General features: G+C 38.1%; 1 pseudogene; it reads left to right on the top strand.

Moving 5' to 3' along the window:
• The first annotated feature begins 10,126 nt into the window (after positions 1–10,126).
• Positions 10,127–20,437, top strand: part of LOC122222559 — a 59,502-nt pseudogene continuing 49,191 nt past the window's right edge.

The following is a 20,437-nucleotide window of genomic DNA, read 5'->3' as shown; positions in this document are numbered from 1 at the left end:
CTCCAGGCTTCGAGCTGTCAGCACCAAGCCCGACACAGGGCTCGAACTCACAAATCACAAGATCATGACCTGAGCCGAAGTCAAACGCTTAACTGACCAAGCCACCCAGGCGCCCCAGGAACAAGAATTATTAAGAAAACTTTACAAAAATCTAAATAATTGACAAGATATGCCATATTGAGGAAATTAAAGACTAAATATTGAGTGTCAATTCTTCTAAAATTTATCTATAGAGTTTCATTGTTATCTCGAACTCCTAACAGATTTCTGTGCATGTATGTGTGCATGTAATTTGATATGCTGATTCTAAAATGTATACAGATGTACAAAAGACCAAGAATTATAAAATAATCTAGAAGTATAAAATCAAAACTGAAGGACATAGTAAGATTTATCAAAAATTATTGCAAAAGTACAGTAATTAAGAATTGTAGGGGCGCCTGGGTGGCTCAATCAGTTAAGCGACCAACTTTGGCTCAGGTCATGATCTCACAGTTTGTGAATTCAAGCCCCAATCAGACTCTGTGCTGACAACTTGCTCAGAGCCTGGAGGCTGCTCCAGATTGTCTCCCTTTCTCTCTGCCCCTCCCCCACTCACACTCTGCCTCTGTCATTAAAAAAAAAAATTTAAGAATTGTAATGTTGGGAGGTGGCTCGGTGGCTCAGTTGGTGAAGCACTGATTTTGACTCAGGACATGATCTCGCAGTTTGGGAGTTCCAGCCCTGTGTCCGGCTCTGCACTGACAGCTCAGAGCCTGCAGCCCACTTCAGATTCTGTGTCTCCCTCTCTCTCTGCCCCTCCCTAGCTCATGCTCTGTTTGTCTCTTAAAAATAAATGTTACAAAAAAAAATTTTTTTAAAGAATTATAATGTTGGCCTAAAGAAATACAAACAGACCAATGGAACATAACAAAGACCCATATACATAAATCTGTGTGATCATTTGATTAATGACAAAGATTACACTGAAGACAATAAATCTTTTAAATGTCACTGGCTCAACTAAATGTCCATATAAAAATATAGATAGATAGATAGATAGATAGATAAGCATCTCTTATTATAGATGAAAACCAACTCCAAAAAGATGGGAGATTTAAATATGAAAGCAAAACAACACATCTCTTGGAAGAAAACAGTAAATTTTGGGGATGACAAATGTTTTTTAACAGTACACAAAACACTAATCATAAAGAAAAACTGATAAATTGGACTACATTAAAAAATAAGAATTTCTGTTCATGAATAGACATCATTTTGAAGAGGCAAGTCACAGAGTGGAAGTATTTACAACATATATCAGACAAAGAATTTGTATGTAACATATAAGAATAATTCCAACAAATTGAAAGGAAAGTAAAAACCAACAGAAAAAAAATGGGCAACAGACTTAACAGGTACTTTACAAAGAAACAAAATGGCCAGTAAATCTATAAAAAGTGTTCAACTTCTTTAGTTATTAGGGAGAGGAGATTCAAAACAAAATAATAAAAGGCTAAAATTTTAAAGCTGACTATACTAAGTGATAGTGAGAGTATGGAACAACAGAAATGGTCATAAATTGGTGGTATCACTTTGGAACACTGTTTGCCAGTATCTTCTAAAACTGAACATAAACACACCCTATGACTCAACAATTCCACTCTTAGACATATACCCAATAGAAATGCATACAAATATGCATCAAGAGACATTTCCAAATGTCCACAGTATCACTACATAGCCAAAACTGGAATCTACCCAAATGTCTATCAACAGTAGAATGGACAAATAAATTGAGTATGTGTCTACAGTGCAATATTATATGGCACTAAGAATGAGGGTGCCTGGGTGGCTCAGTCAGTTGAACGTCTGACTCTTGGTTTCCACCCAGGTCATGATCTAGTAGTTTGTGAGTTCAAGCCCCGCATCAGGCTCTGCACAGACAGGGCGGAGCCTGCTTTGGATTCTCTCTCTGTCCCTCCTGCTTGTGCGCTCTCTCTCTCTCGTTCTCTCGCTCTCTCAAAAAAAATAAATAAACTTTAAAAAAAAAGTGAAAGAACCAACTATTGTTACTCCAAACAAGATGGATATACTAATATTACATCTCTCAGGTAATAATTCTAAGAGAAAGAAACCAGACTGCCAATAGCACAAACTGTATAATTCCGTTTATATAGAGTTGAAAACAAGTAAAACTAATTAATTATGACATCAGAAAGCTTCTCTACCTTCAGGAGTAGGTAATGATATAGGGAATGAGGGGGCTTTTGAAGAGTGCTGATAACTTTTTCTTGAACTGGGTGATGGTTACATAGGTGTGTTCACTGTGACAACTTGTCACTTGAAAATTCTCTATATGTATGTAAAACTAGTAAAAACTTGGTCATAGTGGGTTCAAGGGGACATTTGGTTATAAGAAGCTAACCTAAATTATAAAGGGGAGGGATAAATAAGTTCTTCTTCAGTCGGATAAATTTAAGCATTGAAAATTCCTAAGGATCAAAGTCAAGACATGTTTATAAATAATCTAGATGAGGCAGTATCTAATGAAATCCCCATGCTTGCAGACAATATCTTTCAGGTTGTAGAAAACCCAGTCAATAGGGATAAACTGTAGGATGACTGAAAAGGCTTTGAAAGTGAGCTGAATGGTGCTAAATGTGTTTCTCTGTGGTCAGCTAAATAGTAATGCAGAGAATAAAAAGAATATAAAGATGTCTTATTCAACTTTATATATGCATTGGAACATATAGGATAGAGCATTTATACAAAGTTGGTACTAAAAATCATTGTTGATAAATGTAGGATTAAATGAATGAATAAATAATGGGTTCAGACTAAGCTATCAGTTCAAACTCAGGAAAATGTCAGAGCTAGGAGTTATTATAGACTCTTCTCCAAAGAAACAGACCTAATGTATTAGTGAATTTGGGGTAATATTCCCAGCAGCAAGGAAGATTTTAAATATAAAATAGAGGACACTGTTCAATTGACATTCTTAAAATATATGAATAGGAACTCCAAAATAGAGGAATCGGATCTCTAAGAGCAGAGAGCGTAGAAAAATTTAGCCTGTTAAGAGGAAGGTAGGTCAGAAATATAATTGAAAGCCATACAATTATCACAAAATATTTGAACACAGATATTAAGGCCTGCAATGGTTAGTTTTATTTATCAACTTAGCTCAGCTATAGTACCCACGTATTTATCAAAGGAGAATCTAGGTTTCGCTGTGAAGATATTTTGTAGATATGGTTAACATCTAGAATCAGTTGCTTGTAAGTAAAAGGGATTACTCTCAATTATGTGGTTGTGCCTCATCCAACCAGTTGGAAAATGGTAAGAGCAAGGTAAGGTTTCCTAGAGAAAATATTCTGTCTTAAGACTGCAGCATCAACTCCTGCTGAGTTCTCAGCCTGCTGGCTACCCTGTAGGCTTCAGTTTTGCCAGCCTTTACAACAGCATGAGCCAATTCCTGAAAAAAAATTGTGTGTGTGTGTGTGTGTGTGTGTGTGTATACATATGTGCATGGGAATCTATACCAACAGACCCAGAGATACAGGGAGAGATGGGTAGAGGTAGACAGAGAGGTAGGGATAGTTACCTCCTACTGGTTCTGTTTCTCAGGAGATCCTCATGGAAACAATGCCTAAAGTTCATCAATGCCCAAAGTACATGAGTTGAAATGAGAGAAACAGAAATTAAAGAGTAGGAAAATTAATTGTAGGCAGAGAGAGGAGCACCTGGGTAGCTCAGTCTGTTAAGTGTCCAATTTAGGCTCAGGTTATGCCAGGTTCATGAGTTCGAGCCCCGTGTCAGGCTCTGTGCTGACAGCTCAGAGCCTGGAGTCTGCTTCAGATCCTTTGTCTCCCTCTCTCTTGACCCCTCTCTCTCTCTTCCCCTCCCCCGCTCACACTCTGTCTCTCTCTCTCTCTCTCAAAAATAAATAAACATTTTTTAAAAATTGTAGGCAGACAGAATACATAAAAGAATCTGAGAAAGAAGAATGCTGGTTCATTTGATGGTCTTTAATAAGACTGGTGCAAGACGAATGAAAAGAAGAAGAGAGAGAGGGGTGTAACTTGAGTGGAGAGAGGTTCTCAGGCTTATCCTGATCTCCATGGGATATTCTAACTTCTGTTCTTCCTTCATATCTCAACTCAAACATCATCTCTTCCAGGAAGCCTTTCCTGACTCTCTCAGCCCATGCCAATTCCCTTATTCTACTCTCTGATCATACCCAATTCTTCTCCCTTCATAGATTATTAGGAGGACCTCTTTATCTAGACTGTAAGGTTCATGAGAGCTCAGTAATATAAATGCTTTGCTCAAAGTCTAAAACACTGTAGATACTCAAAAAATAATTGTTGCGTGAATTAATAGATATTCCTATTGTGTAACATGTTCTTTATTCACTTTATGTGTAAGATTCAAGGTACTTCAGTATCACAGAGAATAGGCAATACTCAAATTTTAGTTAAAGTTCTTGAGTGAAATCAAATACCAAGTGTAATCTAGTTAGACAAAATACACATTGAGCTGCCACTTTATGCTAGAAATTATAACGATTAAGGAATCTTAAATGAGCTTTAGACAGGTTCCTGATCTCAAGAAGATTATAATGGCAATATATAGCTTATTTGTGAAAACTTTCAAATATGAGAAAATATCTAAATCAGTAGAAAACAAAATGCAAGCATAATCAAAGGATCACAGATAGAACCCAGACATAAAGACACGAAAAACAGATCTTGGAGCTAAATTGCTTGGGTTTAAATCTTTGGCACTTCTCAGCTACGAACCTTGACCTCAGATTCCTCATGCATAAAATTTGAAAACCATATTACGTACTTTATACAATTGCTTAAAGATTAAATCAGTCAATATATGCAAAGCTCTCGGAACATTGCCTAATGCCTAATTGCAGTAAACACGGATGTATAGAAATGGTTGAGGCTATTACTATTGACATGGAAACTGGAGTCAAAAAATCATCAGAATGATGTAAGTCAAGAAAAACTTTTTAAAAAATGTGAATTTTTACATTATATTTTCAAGGAGGTTTGAGTTAAGAAATAGAAATGAGATGGTGGGTTCTCCCTGATGGATAGAAGGTGTAATGGTGGGCATTTTAAAATATTAAAAATATTAAAATTTAAAACATTTCCCTTTTAGTTTGTTTTCATGACCTTTGCCCTATAAGGCCTGGATATCCCTCTGCCTTGGGAAGATTAGAAATGACACATAAGAAATGCACAGAGAAAGGTAATAGTTACCTTCTGATAAGCAAAGAGGATTATGTACCAAAACAGTAGGCTGCAGGCTTGTCTTTGTCTTGAGAATTTTTTTCTCAAATTATGTAATTCCCTTTTGAGCTGATCTACAATTAGGTCACAAACATACCCTACTGATCATCCTCTTCCCTGGTCCCTCAGCTGCCACTATGTTTTAGAACCCTGCTCCCTAACACAGAACAGGTCCTTTCCCATATATTCCCTTCCTCTGAGTCCCAGATAACTTGTACCCATGTCCACCAGAAGAAATCCCAAGTTCCTTCACTATAAAAATTCTTTGCCAAGTTCCATGAGATTCTTTCAAATTGTTTGAGAAGTCAACATCTCAGTATTGGCCTTCAGATTTTTTTTTAACCAATGTCCAAAACAGTCAATGACAAGTTCATGACTTAGAGAGTCATAGCTAAGACAAGAGAGTTCTCCAAAGAAGCCCCTCACAGAATCAAGAAAACATCTCCCCCAAAGATCGGCGCCTGTCCTGCTCTTAGAACTACTGGAAGCCAGTTCCTGGAGTATGGGAATAGCCACTTCACCTCCTCAGTTAGCCATCAAAGTTCTGGGAATACTCAGCTCTGGTCTGGTAATTTAGTCCTTAAAAAAATGAGTTTCCAGAAATCATAAACATTGGCTGTGATGAGGAAAGCGTTTTTTCCAAAGCCTGTATATAGAAAATCAGGCTTTACCTAAGGTAACTGTTAACACCAAACTAAGGAGAGCATCTTAGGGCCTTTCAAAGGACAGAATGAGGGAGGCCCCAACACTAAGAATGTTGGTGTTCACTCACTGCTGAAGGAGGAAAAGGGTGGAAAATACACCCTTTCATAATTATAGATGAACTTTCCCCACCTCTCTTCAGGTTCTCCCATCATTATTCAGGACTTGAATCATTAGAAGCTCTTTTTTGTCAACTGATAAATGGTGTGAGTACTGGCTGCATGTCACTAATGGCTAAAGTGAAATGTCTGAGTCAGTCTTTCAAAGATACAACATAATGAATAAATTTATCATCTGCCTGTCCTGCCCCCTTTTTTTTTTTTTACTGTTTCCCAATGCCCCATTGTGCTGTGGCAACAACCCTAGGTTAAATAACTCCTCTCCAGCAGCCACCTTAATATTTCGCTCTCCATCTCCCAAATCTAGAAGGTGTACCAATGGGCAATTCAGTGTCCAAAATATCACCTATTGTCCCACTGTGGGCAGCAGATGAGAGTGGATTCATTTGGATGATAAATCAGGCAAAAAAAAAAAAAAACATATAAGATACAGAACTTGGATATATAGAGGAACCAGGTTGAATACACACTTGGAAAAATATTTGCAAACATAAAATGAATAGACAGTGGCTCGATTACATAAAATATCTCTAAATAAAGGACTCTATCCATCAATCAATCAAGAAACATTCCTGGTATAACCCACTAATGTTCCTAGTGGATTGCAGCATATGATGTGAAGTATAAAACTAATGCTTAAAGAGCTAACATATGAAATAAGTGCTCAATTATGTAGCTGACTGTAAGTTGAGCAGGATTTCAGAGACAGGGAAATGGCTACTGTGTCTCTCAGCTACATCCCTCTAATTAGCTGCCCCCAGCCCAGAAGTACTGCTGGTGAAATGTAAAATGTACCAGCAAATAATTTAACTTCCACATATTCAGCTTCCTCTTCTTAGTCACTGGTCTCAGCCTGTCCATTACCGATTGCTGCTCATTCTCTAGGCCCTGTGCTGCCCAGATCTTCCTCCTCATTTACATTACCTGCTGTTTATCTGTATCTCCGTTTTTGGATTCTGGCTCTACTCTCTCTGGTGAGCATTCTCTAGGATACATAACTCAGTAAATCACCTCATTCACCCCCATTTGTTTGAACTCAAACACTTTTATCATCCATTCTAGTTATGGCTCAACTCTATGGTTGGGAACCAGATAGTATTCCATTAGGAATACATCCCTGCATACAGAACAGTATGGAAGCGTGTGAGTGGGCTAGATGCTCTAGTTCTCTGTATTAATAAGACCCCTTTCAAGATGACTTCCTCTGGGTGAAAAGTGCCCTCTTTCAGGATGCCTGGGCACATTTTGGTATGATTGACTGATATATGTACACATGACTCACTCTTACCAACAAGGCACAATGCCACATCTGGCCATCCTCCCAGCAACTACACCTGAAACATTTTTAGAAAATCTGGATGTGCTGTAATTGAGATTAGAAATCTCGATTTCTAATTCATTTGGACAATTTTATGACCAGCTCAATTCCCAGATGAGTCAGCACAAGAAGCATTTTTGATCTTCTGAATGTGGCTTAAATGTACTGAAGTGCTACAGGGTAACTACTCCTTCAAATACTCAACCTGCTTACAACAGCAACAAGGAGTCGAGGCTTTAATGAGCCTGTGTCTCCAAGGGTACAACATGCACTCTCATAGAAGGGGAATCAGTAGAATGCCAAGCAATACTTGAACCAAGTATATTTAGCCTTTTGGCTTATCCAGCACCTAATGAACCAAAGCCTTTACAACCTCTTGCAGAGGAGGGCCAAGAATGGAATATAGTTCCAGGACCTGGGTTTTATACCCATATATTCATTCACAGGACCTGGCCTCCAGAAGTTTTTCACAGAAATGGGCCAAAGACAATTCCAAGATGTTATCCTGGTATAACATCAAATTATTTTATTTCTGAGTGACCCAAAGTTATATTCCTGGGCTATCTCCCTTTTCCCTTAGGAGATGTGGAAAATGCCAACAAAAGTGTCAATAGTGTATAGGCTGAGAATCAGATTACCTTCCCATTCACAACCCACTTCTAGCCATTAGGTAACAAGGTATTGGGTCCTGTGGCTCTACTTTATTTACTTCTAGTGAGAGGTGATGAGGCCAGAGACTTCTTTGGTCCAGGAACCCATGATTCAAAGGTTAGCCAGAACACTCAAGAGCTCTAAAGCTTCAATTATAGAACAAATAGGTAGGTAATGGGAAAAGTTGAGAAAGAAACAGGCCCATTCATGGGTCACTTGTCAGCTGAAATTTGACAGAATTTATAAAGAAGAGAAAAAAATATATAGAGATTAGGAAGGAAGGAAGGAAGGAAGGAAGGAAGGAAGGAAGGAAAGAAAAAAGAAAGAAAGAGGAAAGGAAAGGAAAAGAAAGGAAATGAAAAGAAAGGAAAGGAAAAGAAAGGAAAGGAAAGGACAAGGTTTTTGAAAGTGGAAGGGGAAGACACAGACCCAAGTCAGGTTCATTCACAATGGTGGTGGAAAACTAGAGTAAATATGGAGTATTATGTTGCTGGGATCCTTGTAGCCTTCTTGAAGCCAGGACCACATCCATTAGAGCCTGCATTCTTAGATTTCTATAAAATTTTATCTGTCCTTTATATCCAGAAAACCTAGCATATGACCCATGTTTTTGATATGACAGGTCTCTAAGCTATTATGTATCTCCCCCGGCTTCATGTTTCAGAGGTTTCTTATATCTATTTCTCACACATGTTGCAAATCTAACCTTCCGAAGACAACTCACCTGTATTAGTCTGCTGGGGCTACCATAACCAACCACAGACTGGGTGGCTTAAATAACACAACTTTATTTTTTCACAGTTCTGGAGGCTAGAAATCCAGGACCAGGGACAGGTGTAGTTTTTCCTAAGGCCTCTCTCCTGGGCTTGCAGATGGCTGCCTTCTTGCTGTGTCCTTTCTTCTGTGTGTGCATTCCTGATGTCCCTTCCTCTTCTGATAAAGACATCAGTTCTATTACATTAAGACCCTAACCTTAGGACTTCATTTAACTTTAATTACCTCTTTATGGGTCCTATCTCCAAATAGGGTCACACTGGGGATTAGGGCTTCAACGCGTGAATTTTGGGAGAGACACAATTCACTCTACAACACTGCCTACATGAAGACCCTGGGTTCAACTGGATCCCAGAAATGGCAGAAGTGTTTAAAAAGTTGAAGGTGTCACACACCTTTAAGCCAGTCCAAGTTCTCCAGGATCGGAAATCAATTTATGGGAGACTTGTGCTTCCAAAGTTAAAGCAGCAATTGTTTTACCTGAGAACGCTTCCAGACAAGGGCCTTCCTGCAACAAGCTTATTTTGGCTATCAAGGTGATTCTAAAAGCCTAAAGGCATCACCTAAAGATTTTCTGATCAAGCCACGGTCCAATTATCCATAGGTTTCCCAGAAGTTTAGGGGGTCTGTACCCTCTACAATTTGGCCTCCAGCTCTTGTATACTCTAGGGATCTAGACCACTGTCCCTGCACCTCATCAAGAAGGCCCAGGCTTGAAGGCCACACTCCCTATGGGATCCCCTGTTAGAATTTCACAGCTATGCCAGCCCAGCCAGACCTACTAAATCTCATGTGATATACTCAACAGTGGTCTAACACCTACAGTTAGCAATAGTTGGTGGAGTTTCAGGACAATACCTAGCACATGGTAAGCAATCAATACATTGCTGAATGAATGAATAAATAAGTGATTAAACCTAATCTATTTGAATATCTGGTGGCACTCTATCAAAGTGAAGTGCTGTAGAAATACGACTGTGTCAGTGGCTTATAGTTGGTATCAATTCTTATAGCTGGTAAATTCTGGTAATAGCACTTTTGCTTATTCCTGGGGAAAAATACAGGTAACTGTGATAAGTTCAAGGATTTCAGGGCTGATCAAGAAAAAGACAGGAGTATAAGATGACAGTGAGCTTTACTGGGCAATGCTTGGACAACATAGCATGAGAGAAGATCTCTTCCTTCCAAGATGAGTAGAAGAGACAGCAGCACAAGGCCAAGACCGAGAAAGGTGAAGAGGGCAATGGAACTTTTGGGGTATTGGGAAATCAGAAATGGGTTTTAGATGCCTAGATGATGTCACTCTACAGTCTCTGCGCCAGACAGCTCTTAAGGGCAGCGGCGGTTTGGAGTCTTCCACAGCTACAGGATTTGTCTTATCTACAGGTGGTAGATGTTATATGTAATTTTGTGGAGTATGTGCTCTCAATGCTTAAAATACGCTTATTTGGGTAATATTTAAAGCAACTATATATGTAGTATTTTTAATTTGGCATCATTAGGCTCTCAACGGACTCTCCTAGCCTGCTATAAAGAAATAAACATAGAAGCCAATAAACACGAGGTCATTTTAGCCCATTTAGTAGAGTCCTATAAAACAAACAAAGTGTCACTAGGTTCCTTAGACCCTTGCAGAGAAATCTGTCCCCTACTTTTCAAAAAATGTTAGATACCAAAGGAGGATAGGGTTTCGTTACAAGTGAGTGAGACACAAGCCTTGGTGATCAAGTGGAGATGGTGAGGAAGCTTCTGATAGCTGCAGTGAAGATAATTCAGACTCTCTGGATCATCCTCTTCCTGTGTGAAATGTACTAGTCCTGTGATCTGTTTTAACCATGAACCACTGTTTATATCCCAGTTTTACATGGGCCTTTCTAGAGCACTTCAGGACAAAGAACCACCTCTTTCTTGCACACCACAAATGCCAGACTGATAACCAGAAGAAATGTGAAATCTATGCACTGCGAAATCAGCTCAGATGCAGCCCTTCTTCTTCTTCCAAACATCTCTTCAAGTCTGGGTTAGCTTAATCCAATCATTTATTATCCCAATTAGTATATACTATTTTATTGAAATCATGGATCGATCTCTCTCTCTACACACACACACACACACACACACACACACCTACTTTCCTGCTCTTATCTACCATTCTCATTTCAAAGTCAAAACAAAATCTATACAGGTGGACTTTCAGATTTTCTTATGCTAAATTACATAGATTTCAAGTTTACATTTATCAAGTTTCTCACTCTAGCGGACTCATTCAGATTGCAATCTATTACACTGATACCGCTAGGGCTCATCAACTTGAAAACAAGTTTCTGAGCCAGGAAATCTATCCTCCTGTATTCCCCTCCCCTACTATCTTTCATCTGCCTACCCCTGTATACTATTGCTCTCTGCTATATCCATCCTGGAGGGAAATGTCTTTTCTTATTGTAAAACCAAGATGTGTCCCAGTGATTAGAGAGGGGGAGCCAAAATATTTACTATGGGCCATCCTGAGCTCTTGGTTTAGTAGAAATGTATTGGCATTCATAACAGAACCTTCCTTCTTTTGAGGAATTAGCCACAGGAATCCTTTGTTTGATGGGTCAGTAAATTCCCATAGTTTAAGCTATAGTTGTGTTTTTCATACTTAACAACTAAGAGTCACAACTAACAGAAAAGCCTATGGCTTGTAGAGTGAGTGATATGTGGACCACTGGAGAATACATGGAAGCTTCTACCCATCATAAGTATATTATCAACTAATGGTAACATTGTCTTCATTAAAATCTAAGAAAATTTTAGTCTGCTCTTTTTGGTAGGAAGAGATAGAAAGTTGGTAAACAATCTCTTAAGATGTTCACTCATAGTTCCACAGGGAACACTAAACTACAGATAAAAGGGGCATCCTGGCAGATTCTCAGCAATTATGAAATTAACCCCCATTTTTCCCATACAACTTTCTGTTTTTGTTTTGGTTTGTTTTGGTTTACCCATTATCAATTCTATCTCATTTTCTTACATATCCTGCTTGATGAGTGGCACCTCTCAGCTTTCAGAATTTGGCTCCATTTCTTGGACTCTGTAAAAAATTATTCCATTTTAATCCTCATTCTGTAGGCCTCCCACATGAGATTTATGATTTATTGGGTAAGGTAAATAAAGCATAATTCAGTCCCAAGGGTAGCAACTAGTAATTTTTTGCCTTTAGTAATAAAAGCAAGCTTAATTGAAAAGCTTGCTCTTGAAGAATAAGTGAATCAAAATAAGAGAGAAGAAGGAAGGAAGAGAACCCCAAGTTAGGGACAGATGAACAAAGCCTCAGAATGAGCAAGTGTATCTAATGAAAGTAGTTGTACAAAAAGAGATTAAATTATAAAGAAAATATAGAGGCAAAGGAGTTTGGACTTAATTCAGGAGTTACTGAAAGTTACTGTTCTAGGGATACTCTGTAAATGTTGTTTGGGGATGGAACTATGAATAAATGACATAACATACCCTTACCTCAACCTCTACTGAATTCTGGGTAAATCAGAATTATACCTAGGTACACATGCACTCAATAGAACATACAAAATCTTGGGCCACAAATAAAACTATTCTTAGTCCCAGAGGTCTTTTCTTAAGAAAGTTGCTTAGAAATACATTATCCCTGAGAGGGTATTACCCCCTACAAGGAATCGAAGCTTGAGAAAATTTGAGCTATTCTTTGTATTGAGTCAGCCGATTTTTTAAGCTCTTAAAGTTAGTGTAACTTCAATGCCAAAAATGTAGATGATATTTGGAAAATTATATTTAGGGCCCAGCAAGTCCTAGACCACTTCTCAGATGCTTTCAAATTAAACATCAATTGAAAACCACAGTCATGCATTCCAAATTTCAGTGATCTAATGGGCCATGGGTAACACAAAATGTCTTTATTTTTTACAGTGATAGAAAAGAAATAGCCATTTTGAAACCCTTTCATTTTCTTCTTTTTGAACTTTTTCTCTAGAACTGGACATTTGTAAGTTCCAAAATTGCCAGGGACTCTTCTCTTCAAATACGTGTAAGAAATATTGGGACATAACATTGTTTTTAGTCAGCACTTCCTGGTTTCTTATTACCCATGGTGAGAGATCAAATATAGGCATTATCTAAGAATGTACAGAGAAAAATCATTAAGGGCAGAGGAAAAGAATGCTCACCTTACGTGAACTTTGATATTCAGAGATCCTATATAAAAGGAAAACAATTAGGATAAAGGGTCTAGAGAAGAACAAAAGAACAAAAACTATAATGAATTTTTATTGAAAATAAAATTCTGAACAAAGATCATCCTTAATCTGTTTTAGTCAGAATAAACTAGGTTATGCTGTGGTAATAAATAACCTTGAAACATCAAAGTCTTAACCCAAGAAAAGGTAATGTCTTCCTCATACAAAGTCCATTACAGATAATGGTGTCTCTCCAGAGCATCTCCAAATGCTTGACTTCAAAGTTTTAATCTTATCACGATTCAAGTCCTCCTTCACAACTGCCAAGAATAGACATAGCTAGGGGGGTGCATGATAGCTTTTCAATTCTTCAACCTAGAAGTGACAGACATCATTTCTACCCACATTTCATTGGCCAGAACTAGTCATTAAGCTCTGTTCAACTGCAAGAAGACCTGGAAATACAGGGTACCAATGTGATGCAAATAAGAGAGTGGTAGATAGAGAGCCAAAGACAAAAGGAAGACAAGGAAATAAAGAAAAAAAAAAAAATGGCGGTTGGGGCAGAGGCAGGGAATGAACTTAGATGAAGGAAGAGGAAGAAAAGGAATGGATAAAATTTTACCACAGATTCAGAATCAAGAACCTATAAATTCTGAGTTCTAATCTCAACTCTACCCCAGTCTTATACAATATTTAGTTTCTCCAAGCCTTAGGGTCCTTAGTTGTCTAAGAAGAATTTCTTGAAATAGATGTGAAAAGCCACTTGGAAAAATAACTATTCTAGAGAGTACAGTACTCTGAAGGAAAATTAGATAGATGATATAGATACAGATACAGATACAGACAGATAAATGAAACATAAGAGGTAGAAATTAAAAGTCTCACAGCAATTCAGAATACTGTATTTTATGTATAAAAGATGTAAACACATGGAAAATGCCAGGTGCATTTCCACCTATAGGCACCAAACCTTCAAGTGAACATTCTAAAGAACTCTGCTTAAAAAAAAACTAAGAAACTCTGCTTAAGATTTGCCATAGATATCCTGGGGAAGAAGGAGCCAATAGACAACATTAGGACTCAACTCTGCAAGTCCATGATAGTAACCAAGCCCTATCGCTAACTTTGACAGCTCTATAACTCAATTTCCTCATGTTTATACTAGTGCTGACATCATCTACCTGCAATAAGAAAGTTTTTTGAAAGACTCAGACTACTCTATGAAATAAGCATTAATCAGAAAATGGCCATATCCCCAAGGTGGCAGTGGCACCTAGAGGTTCCTTCAAAGAGTGTCCTTGCTTCTAGAATTAGGTCACATGGTCACAAAGCCATTTGAATTTTTGGTATTATTTCTTAAGTGGGAACAATCTGACAATACTGCATGTTCCCTATCGGAAACACACTATGTATTATATACCCCTAGAAAGGGTTTCTGTTTTACTAAAGTCTAAGCTTATTTGCTTAAATATATATATTTAATATAATATATGTTAATATACATGCTTATGTCTTTGTACACATACACACAATTATTGTTGGTATATGAGCTTGTATGTATGTTCTTTTCTCAGTGCCAACCCCCTCCCCACTCTGGTTTGCCTCTTTGCTAGAATCCAGCCTAGAGGCACAGAAGATGAATACAGGCCATATGAATTCAGCAGCCTCGTGTATTTGGATGTTCAAAAGCAGCAGTCATCTATCAAAGGAAGTGTATTGGACTAAATGGAGAGATTTTTAATAAGAGGCAAGGGGGTGCACTTTACCTAATAAAAAGAGCATAGAGAGACCCTGGCTGTGGCTAATGTGCATAAAAAATTCAGCCTGTCAGATCCTCACTTTTCTAATTCAGTAATCTAAATAATTTATTTGACATTTTAGCTCAAGATGACCTTTCTTAGGAAAAAATTACTGTTTTAAACTTTTAGCAAGTGCAACCCCAGCCACAGAATCCCTATTGAAGTCTGCATTTTCCCAAATGAGCAAAGGTTAATCTCGTAGCGCTCAAACACATTGCTGACCCTTTTAAACAGCTCACAAAATGTCATTTAATTTTTTAATCTAATTTCAATTATACTGTAATATTTGGGTTGAGTTTTTTGTGGGGAAGGGATGGGGATGTGAGATTCTAGTCAGGTTCTAATTAGAGAAGTTTGGGCAAATAATCCATTTTAAATAAAACAGGTATTAGATAGGGTCATGCATCCTCCTATGGTTTGAATATATATAAAACAAAATCATGCACAATATGTAATAATATCATGCACAATTTCCCTGAAGGATTAACAAGTAGGGATTAAGGTGGTTGATTCTTGAGAATCCAAGGTTCTCAAAGGTGCTGTGTGATTGAGGCAATTAGACTTTAAGCCAAGCTACTCAAAGAAAACTCATGCCCTAATCCACACAATGTCCAATTTATCCTCAGATTCCATTCTAGGACAGTTCTGAATCAACCCAGGAGATCAGGAGGGTGACAGATGTCATAGACACATCACCCTCTCATCCATTCCACAAGCAGTTAGTGAAATCCCAACCTTTTCTTTCAAAAACCATTTCTTAGCTTGCTAGCAGGTCAAAAAAACACAAAAAAAGCTAAAATTGTTAATATGAGGATAATTGGATCTTCTCTTCTGCACAATAAGCTATCATTTCATCATTTCATCCTAGAAAGCTTACTTAGGAGATTTACAGATGTTGTAATAATTTGTTAACCAGGATTTCCTCCTCCCCGCACTGAAGGATAATAGAATTTGATCCTCTAATTTGACAAACATCCCATTTTCTGCAAAATCGTTCATTGTCATTTTTTAAGCAACGTCCTCATGGGAATGCCACGTGGTTTAAGTTTCTCTGTTATTTGCGAATCCAAAATATCATCATTGGTAGTTATACCAATGATCTGAGTAGAATGAGCTGATGTGAACATCAAGCCAAGAAATGAAAGCTCAGCTCCATTACATCCTTCTCATTATCATCTCTCGTGATATAGCCTCCCCCAGAGATTCAGCTCCTCTTTATTTTCCTTGCCCTGAAATGTCATGTATTTCCCTTCATCAAAAGTACCTATAAACCACAGTCTTATGGAAGTTTCCTCAAAAGAGTCTAGTACCTAGCAATCTACAAGATGAACCAGTCTCCTGCCTTTCCTCTCACTTTACCACTCATAACCAAATTTACCTCCAAAGAAAAGCTTAGATGATAAGAGACACAGACACAAATAAAGCTGTTTGCTAATCATATTTACTTCACTTTTTTTTACTTTTTTTTTAAGTTTATTTAAGAGAGAGAGACGGTCAGGGAATGGTGACAGAGGGGTAGAGAAAGAGAGAGTCCCAAACAGGCTCTGTGCTGTCAGCAAAGAGCCCGATGCAGGGCTCACACTCACCTACCATGAGATCATGACCTGAGCCAAAACCAAGAGACAGATGCTTAACTGCATGAGCCACCAAGGGGCCCCAATCATTTTTACTTTAAAATGTACATTCTTATAGGTACTTTCATCAATGAGCACTGTATAAAGTCTAGCATACCATGCTGTTTTATAAATGAAAAATTATCCATTTCTGTTAATTATATTCATCTCAATGGTTCTCATCTCAAGGTATGTATCATAATCACCCCAAGACCATTGTAAAGAACACAGACTTGGGGAGCCCCATGAGATCTGTGGGTGTGGGCCTAATCCATATATTTTTAAACAGCTATACAGGATTTTTCATGCCTACCAATCCCCAGTTAAGAAGCATTAACCAGGGTTAATAACATGGGTTATCTAGTGTAATTAAAATAGTGGTTATGTATCCCAAAAAAGAGAACTCCCACCGTGCCTTAGTTAAGAGATAATCATTAAGAATATACGAAACAAGGAAACCTGGGTAGCTCAGTCAGTTAAGCATCCAACTCTTGATTTCGGCTCAGTGCATGATCTCAAGGTCATGAGATGGAGCCCCACATCAGGCTGTGTGATGGATGTGGAGACTGCTTAAGGTTCTCTCCCGTCTTCCTCTGCCCCTCCCCTGCTCACAGTCTCTCTCTCTCCCTCTCCCTCTAAGAAAAATAATAATAATAACAACACATGAAACAGCTAAATCCTATATAAAAGTCCTCTTTAAAAATATATCCATAACAATATGATGTGTTTTAATTACTATTATAAAAATCAATTCCCTGGCTTTGATCACTGTTCAGAATATTTGCTATAGAAATTGCTCTTGACAGGGCACCTGGGTTAAATCAGTTAAGCATCTGAGTTGAGCTCAGGTCATGATCTCATGATTCATGAGCTGGAGTCCCTCATTAGGCTCTCTGCTGTCAGCATGGAGCTTGCTTCTCCCTGTCTCTCTGGCCCTCCCCTGTCCTCCCTCCCTCCCTCCTTCCCTCTCTCTCTCTCTCTCTCCCTCTCTCTCAAAAATAAACATTTTTAAAAAATTGCTGTTGCCAACAGCCAAGCTATGGAGAGAGCCCAAATGTCCATAAACTGATGAATGGATAAAGATGTGGTAATATACACATACAATGGACCATCATTCAGCCATCAAAAAGAATGAAGTCTTGCCATTTGCAACAACATGAATGGAGCTAGAGTATATTATGCTAAGCAAAATAAGTCAGTCAGAGAAAGACAAATACCACATGATTTTACTCACATGTGGAATTTAAGAAACAAAACAGATGAACATATGGGAGGGGGTAAAAAGAAAAAGGTAAAGAAACCATGAGATTCTTGATGATAGAGTACATACTAAAGGTTGATGGAGGGAGGTACATAGGAAATGGACTAGATGGGTGACGGGTACTAAGCAGAGCACTTTTTTTTTTTATTTTTTTTTAACGTTTATTTATTTTTGAGACAGAGAGAGACAGAGCATGAACGGGGGAGGGTCAGAGAGAGAGGGAGACACAGAATCTGAAACAGGCTCCAGGCTCTGAGCCGTCAGCACAGAGCATGACACGGGGCTTGAACTCACGAACCGCGAGATCATGACCTGAGCCAAAGTCAGATACTTAACCGACTGAGCCACCCAGGTGCCCCTGGAGAGCACTTTTTATGATGAACACTGGGTATAGTATGTAAGTGATCAATCACTGAATTCTATTCCTGAAACCAATATTGCACTGTATGTTAACTAACTAGAGTTTAAATAAAATGCTCAACATCACTCATCATCAGGGAAATACAAATCAAAACCACAAGGAGATACCACTTCATACCTGTCAGAATGACTAACATTAACAACTCAGGCAATAACAGATGTTGGGGATGATGTGGAGAAAGAGGATCTCTTTTGCACTGCTGGTGGGAATGCAAACTGATGCAACCACTCTGGAAAACAGTATGGAGTTTCCTCAAAAAATTAAAAATAGAACTACCTTACGACCCAGCAATTGCACTACTAGGCATGTATCCAAGGGATACAGGTATGCTGTTTCGAAGGGACACATGCACCCCAATGTTTATAGCAGCAATATCAACAACAGCCAAAATATGGAAAGAGCCCAAATGTCCATCCATCGATGGATGAATGGATAAAGAAGATGTGGTATATACATATAATGGAGTATTACTCGGCAATCAAAAAGAATGAAATCTTGCCATTTGCAACTATGTGGATGGAACTAAAGGGTATTATGCTAAGGAAAATTAGAGAAAGACAAATATCATATGACTTCATTCATATGAGGACTCTAAGATACAAAACAGATGAACATAAGGGAAGGGAAGCAAAAATAATATAAAAACAGGGAGGAGGACAACACATAAGAGACTCTTAAATATGGAGAACAAATAGAGGGTTACTGGAAGGGTTGTGGGAGGGGGGATAGGCTAAATGCATAAGGGGCATTAAGTAATCTACTCCTGAAATCATTGTTGCACTATATGCTAATTTGGGTATAAATTTAAAAAAGAAAATTAAAAAAAAGAAAAAAGTTTTGAAAAAATAAAAAGTAAAAAAATAAAGGTAGTGGTTTCAATGCCCCCCCACAAAAAACAATGCTATTGCCAGAAATCAATGCCATTCATTGAATAAAAACAGAGGCAAAAAAAAAAAAAAAAAAAAAAACCTACACAGTATTGCACTGCCATACCATTCATGGAAGAGTAGCAAAGAATTTTGCCTGAGTTACCACTGAATTCCCCCAGCCCAAATTTCCTGGTTCTGATTAAGTCCTAAAAGGAAACAGATTGGGATTGTCTTGAAGAGAAAGCATAGAACATCAAGAGCTAGTCCCTAAATTCTTCTATCTTTTTCTGTTCTCCTTGCTCTAAGATTCTAGAGGACTATTTCCACTTTAACATCTCAGATCCCAAGAGTCCTGGCTGCCCCATGTTTTCCAAGAAACACTTTTCCCAAAGCTTGGTCCACGGAACATAACTTCTGCAGTAGTTCTGAAATAAAATATTTTGAGGATCAAGTAAGTTTGGGAGATCCAAATGCATGTGAGCATAATAAGTCTTGGGGAAACTTGTACTAAAGAAACGAAACCTCTTTAACCTGGCTCTCCCAGTCTATAAAATAAGGGCCCTTATTTCACATGACGTATTAACATTCCATGAGGAGCTCCACAAAACACACTTTAAGAAACACAATAACAGCTATGAATCAACCAAGATTGCTATCTTTTCTACTTCTATGAAATTGTATAGATCAATAGAGTTAAAATAAGTAGCAGAGTCAGTAGGAAATAGATATATCTGTATCTTCCTTGATAATATTGAAGAATAGCTTGAAGACAGAATTAATGAAATCAGAGAACATGGAAGAGAGGGGAGAATATGTACCTGAACAAGCTATGCTACAGATTGAGAGTACAAATTCAGAAATCCCTTTGTTTTTGAAAGCTCAGCAGCCTTCTAATGTAATCAACATATTTCCTTTCTTCTTAACTTTGAATAAACCTGCTTACTATGCTTAAGTGGAAAGATGGGAAACAATTCAATTACAGTGTCCAAGTTCCTCCAACCTATGACATCAAGTAGCCATTAACATTCAGATCTCAAGATCACCAACCTCCATTCATTCAGGTCAAATGCTACAACTTCCAGTGAGCTACTGGTTAGGAAGGGCTTTATTCCAACTGCTTTTACAGTACCTACATTATCTGACAGATTTAAAGTAAGTGTCTGAACTGCCTGAAGAGGTAGTTTCAAATGAGAAACTGGGGTTTAGGGAAGTTCAGTAACTTGCCCTAGTACTTGGGAGAGCTGTGACTGGAATTCAAGACTATGGTGATTTTTTTTTTTAGTTTTTTTTATTTATTCTAAGAGAGAGAGAGAACGAGCAAGACTAGGGGCGGAGAGAGGAGGAAAGAGAATTCCAAGCAGGCTCTGCGTGGACACAGGACTCAAACTCACAAACTATGAGATCATGACTTGAGTCAAGATCTAGAGTCAAG

Source organism: Panthera leo, chromosome B3 (assembly GCF_018350215.1).
Source record: "Panthera leo isolate Ple1 chromosome B3, P.leo_Ple1_pat1.1, whole genome shotgun sequence".
In the NCBI taxonomy this organism is placed as follows: Eukaryota; Metazoa; Chordata; class Mammalia; order Carnivora; family Felidae; genus Panthera; species Panthera leo.
The sequence above is the reverse complement of the archived record's forward strand: the minus strand, read 5'-3'. Positions and strand labels throughout refer to the sequence as shown.